The 13,064-nt window shown below is 40.9% G+C and overlaps 2 protein-coding genes across 3 annotated transcripts in view; both read left to right on the forward strand.

The window, feature by feature from the left end:
- Window positions 1-13,064, forward strand: part of LOC129827817 (A disintegrin and metalloproteinase with thrombospondin motifs 2-like) — a 261,252-nt gene that overhangs the window by 131,023 nt on the left and 117,165 nt on the right. The window lies entirely within an intron of this gene.
- The window catches only part of LOC129827819 (uncharacterized), a 117,435-nt gene continuing 113,880 nt past the window's right edge, over window positions 9,510-13,064 (forward strand). Inside the window, exon 1 of the mRNA XM_055889018.1 lies at window positions 9,510-9,811. The gene's annotated coding sequence lies outside the window, so the exon portion shown is untranslated. The remainder of the gene's footprint in view (window positions 9,812-13,064) is intronic.

Raw genomic sequence — 13,064 nt, forward strand, 5'->3', positions numbered from 1 at the left:
CATGACAGCTGTGAGTCTTCCTGGGTAAGTCTCTACGAGCTTTGCACACCAGGATTGGACAATATTTGCACATTATTCTTTTAAAAATTCTTCAAGCTCTGTCAAATGGGATGTTGATCATTGCTAGACAACCATTTTCAAGTCTTGCCATACATTTTCAAGACGATTTAAGTCAAAACTGTAACTTGGCCACTCAGGAACATTCAATGTTGTCTTGTAAAGCAACTCCAGTGTATATTTGGCCTTGTGTTTAAAGTTATTGTCCTGCTGAAAATGTGTCTCCCAGTGTGTGCAGACTGAACCAGGTTTTCCTCTAGGATTTTGCCTGTGCTTAGCTTTATTCCGTGTATATTTATCCTAAAAAAACTCCCTAGTCGTTGCCGATGATAAGCATACGCATAGCATGATGCAGCCACCACCATACTTGAAAATATGAAGAGTGGTACTCAGTGATGTGTTGTATTGGATTTGCCCCGAACATAGCGCATTGTATTCAGGACATCAGGTCCATTTCTTTGCCACATTTTTTGCAGTTTTACTTTAGTGTTTTGGAAAGAAAAAAAAGAAGAGATAAAGGTCTATAGTTTTTAACGTCAGATGAGTCAAGTGTTTTTTTTGAGGAGGGGCGTGACTCAGGCCATTTTGAAGTCAGAGGGATGAATTGATGAGGGAAGTGAGGAATATGGGAGAAGCTTTCCAGAGATGGTCCTGAGAAGGGGATGGGGTCGAGCATTTTCGCTCAGCTCTCCGCAGCCCTGTTCTGTAAGCTCCCAATGAGTCACTCAGCCACGGACTAGGAGGGCCGAGCCGGCAGGGAGGAAAGGACACAGTGCGAGTCATAGGATGCAGAAAAGGACGAGAGTAGTATTTATCTGTGTGGAACTTATGCACAGTATTTGTGCACTGACATACGTGCCTATATGTGTGTGTCCGTGTCTGTGTGTTAATGTTTGTATGGGGCTGTGTGTGTCAAGGGACCAGTCATAACTCTCATTCAGCTATGTGAATCGGCAGAACGAGAATCGTGAGGGATGGTTGTTGTTGGCTGCTGATGGCTCAGTGGGTGTGTGTTTCTCTCTCTCTCCCAGCCTTGCTGGCATTGTACAGGTCCCCTCAGGAATGCACGCAGGGAGACTCAAGGACAGTCTTCGACAGCCTCTCCAGCGACGTCCTTGTCTTTGTGTCAGGATGCGTGATGTACTGGCATTTCTTAGTGAACACACAGACATACAGAATTACCTACCTCGCTGAACACACACACACACAATGACCTACCTTGCTGAACACACACACACACAAGCATTTCGCTACACTCGCATTAACATCTGCTAACCATGCGTACGTGACCAATAAAATTTGATTTGACACACACAATGGCCTACCTCGCTGAACACACACACAATGGCCTACCTTGCTGAACACACACACACACACACACACAATGGCCTACCTCGCTGAACACACACACACACACAATGGCCTACCTCGCTGAACACACACACAATGGCCTACCTTGCTGAACACACACACACACACACAATGGCCTACCTCGCTGAACACACACACACACACAATGGCCTACTTTGCTGAAAACACACACACACACACAATGGCCTACCTCGCTGAACACACACACACACACACACACACACACACACACACACACACACACACACACACACACACACACACACACAATGATCTACCTCGCTGAACACACACACAATGACCTACCTTGCTGAACACACACACACACAATGGTCTACCTCGCAGAACACACACACACACACACACACACACACACAAAGTTTTGTAGTGTGTGTGTGGGTCTGGAGGAATGTGTTGTTAATGAAATTGAAAAGTATTGAGGATCGTGTCCCTATTAGAGACTAATGTATGTTTCTACTCTTGGAATATATTTTCTCTTTAAAACACTGAGCTACATTTTATTTATCAGTGTTTAGGCCGCCAGGCTTTTTTCAAGTTGGTTTCAGGCTGGTTTCAGTCAGGCTTCAGTGTGGTTTCAGGCTGGTTTCAGGCTGCCCGTGTCAGAGGCTTTCAGTGATAACGGCTGTGTCTGTCGTAGAGGCTGGCTTACGTAGCCTAACAGTTTTAATAGCTGTCTCTATCAGGGTTTTGATAGAGGTTGATTCAGTAATAACTGTATCTGTTTGGGTTGATTCAGTAATAATGTGTCTGTTTGGGTTGATTCAGTAATAACTGTATCTGTTTTGGTTGATTCAGTAATAACTGTATCTGTTTGGGTTGATGCAGTAATAGCTATGTCTGTTTGGGTTGATTCAGTAATAACTGTATCTGTTTGCGTTGATTCAGTAATAACTGTGTCTGTTTGGGTTGATTCAGTAATAACTGTATCTGTTTGTGTTGATTCAGTAATAGCTGTATCTGTTTGGGTTGATTCAGTAATAACTGTATCTGTTTGGGTTGATTCAGTAAAAGCTGTATATGTTTGTGTTGATTCAGTAATAACTGTATCTGTTTGGGTTGATTCAGTAAAAGCTGTATCTGTTTGTGTTGATTCAGTAATAGCTGCGTCTGTTTGGGTTGATTCAGTAATAACTGTGTCTGTTAAGGGTTGATTCAGTAATAGCTGTATCTGTTTGGGTTGATTCAGTAATAACTGTATCTGTTTGGGTTGATTCAGTAAAAGCTGTATCTGTTTGGGTTGATTCAGTAATAGCTGTATGTGTTTGGGTTGATTCAGTAATGACTGTATCTGTTTGGGTTGATTCAGTAATAACTGTATGTGTTTGGGTTGATTCAGTAATAACTGTATCTGTTTGGGTTGATTCAGTAATAACTGTGTCTGTTTGGGTTGATTCAGTAATAACTGTCTGTTTGGGTTGATTCAGTAATAACTGTATCTGTTTGCGTTGATTCAGTAATAACTGTGTCTGTTTGGGTTGATTCAGTAATAACTGTATCTGTTTGCGTTGATTCAGTAATAACTGTATCTGTTTGGGTTGATTCAGAACAGCACTACAGTCTGTGTTCACCCAGAACAGCACTACAACCTGTGTTCACCCAGAACAGCACTACAGCCTGTGTTCACTCAGAACAGCACGACAGCCTGTGTTCACTCAGAACAGCACTACAGCCTGTGTTCACCCAGAACAGCACTACAGCCTGTGTTCACCCAGAACAGCACGACAGCCTGTGTTCACCCAGAACAGCACTACAGTCTGTGTTCTCCCAGAACAGCACCACTATAGCTGTAGATCTACTGACAGGGCAGGGATATATGCAACAGGGAGAGTTAGTTTAGATTGTTTTAGATTAGATTAGATGGATGGATGGATACAGCAGTACTATGTAAATAGATTAATTCACCTTCCGTACAGTATTTGCTGAGCAGCAGAAAAGTTAGTTTGAGTCCTTGGCATTACCCAGACTCCCTCTGTGATCCGTCCTCTCACTGACTTCCTCCCATCCCTTGTAACTCTGGGAGATTTCTGGGAGGATTCCATCAACCTGGGAAATCCTACTTCTCTGGCTCCAATCCGCTGTGTGTGTGTGTGTATGTGTGTGCGTGCGTGTGGTGGGCTGTCCTTGTCTTGCCCGACTCCCTGATGTTGTTGTTGTTGATGATCTGCTATTGTAGCCCTTTTCCAACCTCTCCCTTCACTCTCTCTCTCGCCTCCCCACTCTCTTTGCCCTCTACCCCATTACTTCCTGATCTCAACCTCCTCCTCTCTCCCTCTTGTCTTCTCTTCCCTTGTCTCTCATCCACTGTTCTATGGAGCCAGCCCTGGCAGTGCATCCCTCTCTAACCCATGTCAGGTGACTTTGGGCTGGGGTGTTGACCTATGGTGTCTGGCTCTGGGCCGTTCAAGCTGTGACTCATCAAGTTCAACTCCAACTTCTCACCTCATCTCACTCACCTTTATAGCAAACAAATTTGCGGGGCTAGCGTTTTGTTGTTTTTGAAATGGAGGATGGCTCTTTAAGGTGTACATAGAGAGGGAGCTGTAAACTACATTCCAGATTATGCTCAGGAGTCTTAGCTAAGCAGCATGCAAAATGTACTGTTGTTTGGTTGTGAAAAAAAGTCAAAGGTCTAGTGCAGTGAAAAATTTGATTTCCCTGTGTTTTATATATATTTCCACACTATTGACTGAACAGGTCACAGTTGTAAATGAGAACTTGTTCTCAACTGGCCTACCTGGTTAAATAAAGTTGAATTTAAACAAAATAATAATACTGTGAAATTGTGAAAATTATGATAATGCCCTTTTATTGTAAAAGCTGTTGTAAAAGACCGCCTGAATTTCAGCCTGTTTTGGTGGGATGGCCTCCCATGGTGAAATCACCATGCGGTAAATAGGTTAACCTCTAACGAGCCTCTACCCCGGATCCGGGAGCACCCCCCCCCCCCCCCCCCCCCCCCCCACACTGATTAGCATCGCTAGCATAGCGTCACAATTAAATAGTAGCAACTAAATATCATTAAATCACAAGTCCAAGACACCTAATGAAAGATACAGATCCTGTGAATAAAGCCACCATTTCAGATTTTTAAAATGTTTTACAGGGAAGACAAAATATGTAAATCTATTAGCTAACCACGTTAGCAAAAGACACCACTTTTCTAACTCCATCAGTTTCTTACTGCATCAGGTGCTATCACCAATTCGGCTAAACTAAGATATTGATAGCCACTAACCAAGAAAAAAACTCATCAGAAGACAGTCTGATAACATATTTATGGTATAGGATAGGTTTTGTTAGAAAAATGTGCATATTTCAGGTATAAATCATAGTTTACAATTGCACCCACCATCACAACCCGACTAGAATAAATACACAGAGCAACGTGTATTACCTAATTACTAATCATAAAACATTTCGTAAAAATACACAGCATACACTAATCGAAAGACACAGATCCTGTGAATACAGACAATATTTCAGATTTTCTAAGTGTCTTACAGCGAAAACACAATAAATCGTTATATTAGCATACCACATGTTCAAACATTACCAGAGCATAGATTCTAGCCAAAGAGAGCGATAACGTCAACATTGCCAAAATATATAAATTTTTTCACTAACCTTCTCAGAATTCTTCCGATGACACTCCTGTAACATCATATTACACAATCCATATAGAGTTTGATCGAAAATGTGCATATTTAGCGGCACAAATCGTGCTTACACAATGGAAATACTGTCCAACTACTCAAGCAATCTGCCCGGCAGCATCATGATAATACAACTATTTTTATCGAAAACTATTCATAAACTTGACTAAAAAAATACAGGTTGGCCATGAAATGAAAGATGCATTAGTTATTAATGCAACCGCTAAGTTAGATTTTTAAAATTAACGTTACTAGACATACAGTGTGCGTTACAGACAGACTAGTGCCGCAATAACGGCGTCACTATTTACCGTTATTGAGTTTACATTTTTCCACATAAAAATGGAATAACATCATAAATAGCTCTTACTTTTCGACGAGCTTCCATCGGAATCTTGGCCAAGTGGTACTTTTGTCCAAAATAATCGTTGCTTGGTTGTAAAACGTTGCATTCAACTTCTGATATAGCAGCTAACTATAGCTAACAATTGCTAACATTAGCTAACGTGTCCAAATCCTCATTACGCAATACTGAGGAAATTCCGAAAAATAGCAATATACTCGCATAATCTGATATAACTCGGTTTCAAATAGCTTCGTTATGATGTTTCTAACACCTATATCAAATTAAATTACAGACTGATATATCTAAAGTTCATTACTGAGCGTTCGAAAATGGCATCCCGGGGTCTCTCTCTGCGTAAAGTTCAACGTCGAAAAGATGGCGTACCTCACTCCTTGGTCTTTTATAACCTCTAAAAGCTACGTAGGAAGCCCATTCCACTTCTCATTGGTTACTGACATCCAGGGGAAGGCGGGTGCAGTTCGTGTCGTTCCATAGGATATACACACCCCTTTAAACTGAACTGAGATCAGAGCTTCGCTCTCAGACCTTCGCAAAACCTGTCATGGATTTCGCTGTAGAAAGAGTTCTGTTCCACTCAGAGACATAATTCAAACGGCTATAGAAACTAGATAGTGTTTTCTATCCAATAATAACAATAATATGCATATTGTACGATCAAGAATTGAGTAGGAAGCCGTTTCATCTGTAGAGACAATTATGCTAATTTGAAACAGCACCCCCTATAGTCGCAAGAAGTTAATAGACCCATAAGAAAGAGAATTCCAAACCTCAGCCAATAAGAGATGGCGCCGAAGAACATGGCTGACGTTTTAAATTCTTCCAACCAATTGTGCTATTTTGTTAGCTTTTTCGTGTTTTGTGTAACTTATTTTTAAACTTATTTGGTACATAATATTGCTGCCACCGTCTCATATGACTGAAAATAATTTCTGGACATCAGAAAGCGAATACTCACTGCGGAGTGGAATAAACTTTTTCCTTTAATGAGTCCAACAAGAAGGATATACTGCTTTCACTGGAACAGGCCCAGATCCCTGTCATTCGCTTGAAGAAAAGACGCAGGAAAAGAGGCCGCAGATCGGGCTGCCTTCTGAGAATCTGTAGGCAAGCGAGGTATCTCCCACTGCCATCCGTTCTTCTTGCTAACATGCAATCATTGAAAATAAAATTGATGACCTAAGATTAAGACTATCCTACCAACGGGACATTAAAAACTGTAATATCTTATGTTTCACCGAGACGTGGTTGAACGACGATGCGGATAATTTAGAGCTGGTGGAATTTTGCATGCACCGGCAGAACAGAGAAGATACGTCTGGTGAAGACGAGGAGTGGGGGTATATGTCTATTTGTCAATAACAGCTGGTGCGCGATGTCTAATATTAAAGAAGTCTCTAGGTATTGCTCGTCTGAGGTAGAGTACCTTATGATAAGCTGTAGACCACACCATCTACCAAGAGAGTTCTCATCTATATTATTCGTAGCTGTCTATTTACCACCACAGAATGAAACTGTCACTAAGACCGCTCTCAACCAACTCTATAAGGCCATAAGCAAACAAGAAAATGTTCACCCAGAAGCGGCGCTCCTAGTGGCCAGGGACTTTAATGCAGGCAAACTTAAATCAGTTTTACCAAATTTTTACCAGCATGTCACATGTGCAATCAGAGGAAAATAAATTCTAGACCACCTTTACTCCACACACAGAGATGCATACAAAACTCTCCTCCTCCCTCCATGTGGCAAATCTGACCATAATTATATTGCTTACAAGCAAAAACTAAAGCAGGAAGTACCAGTGACTCGCTCAATACGGAAGTGGTCAGATTACGCGGATGCTACACTCCAGGACTGTTTTGCTAGCACAGACTGGAATATGTTCCGGGATTCATCCAATGGCATTGAGGAGAACACCACCTCAGTCATCGGCTTCATCAATAAGTGCATCAACGACGTCGTCCTAACAGTGACCGTTCGTACATATCCCAACCAGAAGCCATGTATTACAGGAAACATCCGCATCGAGCTAAAGGCTAGAGCTGCCGCTTTCAAGGAGCGGGATACTAATCCGGACACTTATAAGAAATCCCGCTATGCCCTCAAACGAACCATCAAACAAGCAAAGCGTCAATACAGGATTAAGATTGAATCCTACTGCACCGGCTCTGACGCTCTTCGGATGTGGCAGGACTTGAAAACTATTACAGACTACAAAGGGAAACCCAGACACGAGCTGCCCAGTAACACAAGCCTACCATACGAGCTAAATGCCTTTTCTGCTCACTTCGAGGCAAGCAACACTAAGGCATGCACTTTAATACATTTAATAAATGGATTTAATAAAGGTGTCACTAGTCACTGAAGTAACGACACTACAAAAATGTCTACATATGCTACATTACTCATCTCATATGTATATAATGTATTCTATACCATCTACTGCATCTTGCCTATGCCACACGGCCATCGCTCATCCATATACAGTTGAAGTTGGAAGTTTACATACACCTTAGCCAAATACATTTAACCTGTCTAGGATCAGCGTGGCGCTAGCGGCACCCCCCCCCCCCCCCACTGAAAAACCAGTGCCGCGAAATTCAAAAAAAATATTTTTTTTAAATATTTAACTTTCACACATTAAAGTCCAATACAGCTAATGAAAGACACAGATCTTGTGAATCCAGTCAACATTTCCGATTTTTAAAATGTTTTACAGGGAAGACACAATATGTAAAGATGTACATCTATTACCTAAAAACACATTAGCATAATCCACCATCTTTTATTTGTCCACCAACACCAGTAGCCATCACCAATTCGGCTAAACTAAGATATTTATAGCCCCTAACCAACAAAAAAACTCATTAGATGACAGTCTGATAACATATTTATGGTATGGGATAGGTTTTGTTAGAAAAAAGTGCATATTTCAGGTATATGGCATAGTTTACAATTGCACCCACCATCACAAATGGACTAGAATAATTACAATGAGCAACGTGTTTACCTAACTACTAATCATCAAACATTTCGTAAAAATACACAGCATACACGAATCGAAAGACACAGATCCTGTGAATACAGACAATATTTCAGATTTTCTAAGTGTCTTACAGCGAAAACACAATAAATCGTTATATTAGCATAGCACATAGCACATAGCAGCCCAGCATTGATTCTAGCCAAAGTGGGCGATAACGTCAACATCGCCAAAAATATATTAATTTTTTCACTAACCTTCTCAGAATTCTTCAGATGACACTCCTGTAACATCATATTACACAATCCATATAGAGTTTGATCGAAAATGTTTATATTTAGCCACCAAAATCATGGTTAGACAATGTGAAATTTAGCTCAGCTGGTCAGAAAATGTCCTTGCGCCACTTAGACAGTGATCTACTCTTATACATAAATACTCATAAACGTGACTAAAAAATATAGGGTGGACAGGGATTGATAGACAATTTAATTCTTAATACAATTGCGTTATTACATTTTTTAATTTATCCTTACTTTTCAATACAGTTTGCGCCAAGCGAAGCTACGTCAAAAAACATGGCGTCCTAAGCCACTAAAATGTTTCGACAGAAACACGATTTATCATAATAAAAATGTCCTACCTTGAGCTGTTCTTCCATCAGTATCTTGGGCAAAGGATCCTTTCTTGGGAGAAATCGTCTTTTGGTGGAAAGCTGTCCTCTTGCCATGTGGAAAAGTCAACTGCGTTCGGGATGAACTGAAAAGCGTGCCCAACTTTTCACATCGTTGCAAAAATAAATGTCCCAAAATCGCACTAAACGGATATAAATTGCTATAAAACGCTTTAAATTAACTACCTTATGATGTTTTTAACTCCTATAACGAGTGAAAAGATGACCGGAGAAATATAACAGGCTAAACTAACGCTTGGAACAGGTGCGCGCCGGTGTCCACTTTGCTCATGACGCAGCTCCCAAAGAATGACTAGCTTCAGGGTTTTTTCATTTGTAGGGCCTGTGAACGTGCAATCGACCCCGTTGGAATCGTCATCACGTAAAGGCATCCAGGGGAAGACGTAAGAAGTGTCCGTATAGTCATAGCAACGACAGTGCCCTTTTAAATGACTTCAGAAGAGTGGCCAACATTTCTCAAATCTGACTCCATGTCAGGGAAATTGCTGTAGAATGGGCTCTGTTCCACTTAGAGACAAAATTTCAACTCCTATAGAAACTATAGACTGTTTTCTATCCAATAATAATAATAATATGCATATTGTACGATCAAGGATTTTGTGGGAAGCCGTTTAAAAAATTAGCCACATTAGCATAAGTAGTCTAAACAGCGCCCCCATCCCCAACAGGTTAAACTTAGTTTTTCACAATAACTGACATTTCATCCTAGTAAAAATTCCCTGTCTTAGGTCAGTTAGGATCCCTACTTAATTTTAAGAATGTGAAATGTCAGAATATTATTTCAGCTTTTATTTCTTTCATCTCATTCCCAGTGGGTCAGAAGTTTACATACACTCAATTAGTATTTGGTAGCATTGCCTTTAAATTGTTTAACTTGAGTTTGATTCAAGTTAAACAATTTCAATGCAATGTTACCAAATACTAGTTTCGGGTAGCCTTCCACAAGCTTCCCACAATAAGTTGGGTGAATTTTGGCCCATTCCTCATGACAGAGCAAGTGTAACAGAGTCATGTTTGCAGGCCTCCTGCCTCGCACACGCTTTTTCAGTTCTTCCCACAAATTTCCTAATGGATTGAGGTCAGGGCTTTGTGATGGCTACTCCAATACCTTGACTTTGTTGTCCTGAAGCCATTTTGCCCCAACTGGAAGCATGCTTGGGGTCATTGTCCATTTGGAAGACCCATTTGCGACCAACCTTTAACTTCCAGACTGATGTCTTGAGATGTTGCTTCAATATATCCACATTATTTTCTTTCCTCATAATGCCATCTATTTTGTGAAGTGCACCAGTCCCTCCTGCAGCAAAGCACCCCCACAACATGATGCTGCCACCACGTACTTCACGGTTGGGATGGTGTTCTTTGGCTTGCAAACCTCCCCGTCACGCCCTGACCATAGAGAGCTGTTTATTCTCTGTTGGTTGGGGCGTGATAGTGACTAGGGTGGGTCATCTAGGTGTTTAATGGTTTATGTTGGCCTGGTATGGTTTCCAATCAGAGACAGCTGTTTATCGTTGTCTCTGATTGGGGATCATATTTAGGCAGCCATTTCCCCTTTGTGTTTCGTGGGATCATGTCTACAGTTAGTTGCCTGTGTGCACACCAGTAGCTTCACGTTTCGTTTGTGCTATATTGTTTTGTTTGGTGAGTTTCAGTTTATTAAAATATGTAGAACTCTACGCACGCTGCACTTAGGTCCAATCATTACGACGATCGTGACACACCCTTTTTCCTCCAAACATAACGATGGTCATTATGGCCAAACAGTTCTATTTTTGTTCCATCAGACCAGAGGACATTTCTCCAAAAAGTACGATCTTTGTCCACAGGTGCAGATGCAAACCGTAGTCTGGCTTTTTTCATGGCGGTTTTGGAGCAGTGGCTTCTTCTTTGCTGAGCGGCCTTTCAGGTTATGTCGATATAGGACTCGCTTTACTGTGGATATAGATACTTTTGTACCTGCTTCCTCCAGCATCTTCACAAGGTCCTTTGCTGTTGTTCTGGGATTGATTTGCACTTTTCACACCAAAGTACATTCATCTCTAGGAGACAGAACGCGTCTCTTTCCTGAGCGGTATGCCGGCTGCGTGGTCCCATCGTGTTTATACTTGTGTACTATTGTTTGTACAGATGAACGTGGTACCTTCAGGCGTTTGGAAATTGCTCCCAAGGATGAACCAGACTTGTAGAGGTCTACAATTGTTTTTCGGAGGTCTTGGCTGATTTCTTTTGATTTTCCCATGATGTCAAGCAAAGAGGCACTGAGTTTGAAGGTAGGTCTTGAAATACATCCACAGGTACACCTCCAATTTACTGAAATGATATCAATTAGCCTATCAGAAGCTTCTAAAGCCATGACATCATTTTCTGGAATTTTCCAAGCTGTTTAAAACTTCTTGAGAATACAGGGGGTGCTGTTTTCGCATTAGCATAATTTCCTCTACAGATTAAACTGCCTCTTATTCAATTATTGCTCTTACTATATGCATATAATTAATACCATTGGATAGAAAACAATCTATAGTTTCTAAAACCGTTTCAATTTTGTCTCTGAGTGAAACATAAGTCATTTGACAGCACTTTCCCTGACCAAGAAGAAGAATGCAAGATGTGTATGCTCGCTTCAACGCTCTGCCTATATATGGTCACGCCACCTATGACCCGAAACACACTTCATTCGTCTTCCTCTGGGTGTCAAGAGGACGTCAGAGGAGAATTTTTTTGTTTATCTTGTACTGACGTGAAATAAGACCTATTTCTTTGGCGTGACCGACAACTTCCGGTTCTCTGAATCGCGCGTTTTGGAGGTGCGATTGTCTTTTGTTTTGCTGCCGTTACGGATGAAAACTATCTCCGTCTCAAAGTTTGTTTGATACATGTGACCGTATCATCTTAATGTATCTTTTTTCAATATAGTTTAATCAGATTATTTGAATTTTTTCGGGAGTTTTGCCGTGTTCCGTTCTGTGAGTTTTTTTACTTTGGACAGAACCGTGCCAGTCGACCAGTACCTATGCTAAATGAAGAGGGAAAGTTGCCATTATGAATGGATTGAACGACTCATCAGGACTAAGGACACCTTGATCAACATTCTGATGAAAGATCAGCAATAGTAAGACCCAATTTACGATGTTATTTCATATATCTGTCGTGCATGTGAACTGGTTGGGGGCGCCCAGCTGGTTCTGGCTGGCGTGGCTATGCTAATTTAGCGCTACATTTTGTTTTCGCTATAAAACATTTAATAAATCTGAAATATTGTTTGGATTCACCAGATGTTGGGCTTTCAATATCTGTATGCTGTGTATTTTTTCTGAAATGTTTTAAGACAAGTATTTAGTTATATGACGTTGGTCTCTGTAATTGTTCTGGCTGCGTCGGCACTATTTCAGATTGCAGCTGCAATGTAGAACTGTGATTTATACCTGAAAAATGCACATTTTTCAACAAAAAAAACTGTGCTATACCATAAATATGTTATCAGACTGTCATCTTATGAAGTTGTTTCTTGGTTAGTGGCTATATATATTTTTATTTAGTCGAATTAGTGATAGCTAGTGACGCAGGAAACAACTGTTGGAGTAAAAAAATTGTGTCTTTTGCTAACGTGTTTAGCTAATAGATTTACATATTGTGTCTTCCCTGTAAAACATTATAAAAATCTGAAATGGTGGCTTTATTCACAGGATCTGTATCTTTCATTAGGTGTCTTGGACTTGTGATTTAATGATATTTAGATGCTACTATTTAATTGTGACGCTATGCTAGCGATGCTAATCAGTGTGGGGGGGGTGGGGGGTGCTCCTGGACCCGGGGCAGGTGCTCGGTAGAGGTCAACCTAAGTGAATGTAAACTTCCGACTTCAACTGTATTTATATGTACATATTCTCATTCATCCATTTACATATGTGTGTATAAGGT

This window comes from Salvelinus fontinalis, chromosome 29, assembly GCF_029448725.1.
Source record: "Salvelinus fontinalis isolate EN_2023a chromosome 29, ASM2944872v1, whole genome shotgun sequence".
Taxonomy (NCBI): domain Eukaryota; kingdom Metazoa; phylum Chordata; class Actinopteri; order Salmoniformes; family Salmonidae; genus Salvelinus; species Salvelinus fontinalis.